Here is a 233-nt window from a genome sequence, read left to right as displayed (position 1 = left end):
CTATCAGGGGAAAGTCATCACACCACTCATGTCTATCATGGGAAGATCATCACACCACTCATGTCTATCAGGGTAAGGTCACCACACAACTCATGTCTATCAGGGGATGGTCACCACACCACTCATGTCTATCAGGGGAAGGTCACCATACAACTCATGTCTATCAGAGGAAGGTCACCACACCACTCACGTCTATCATGGGAAGGTCATCACAAAACTCATGTCTATCAGGA

Source organism: Mizuhopecten yessoensis, unplaced genomic scaffold (assembly GCF_002113885.1).
Source record: "Mizuhopecten yessoensis strain PY_sf001 unplaced genomic scaffold, ASM211388v2 scaffold537, whole genome shotgun sequence".
Taxonomy (NCBI): Eukaryota; Metazoa; Mollusca; class Bivalvia; order Pectinida; family Pectinidae; genus Mizuhopecten; species Mizuhopecten yessoensis.
The sequence above is the reverse complement of the archived record's forward strand: the minus strand, read 5'-3'. Positions refer to the sequence as shown.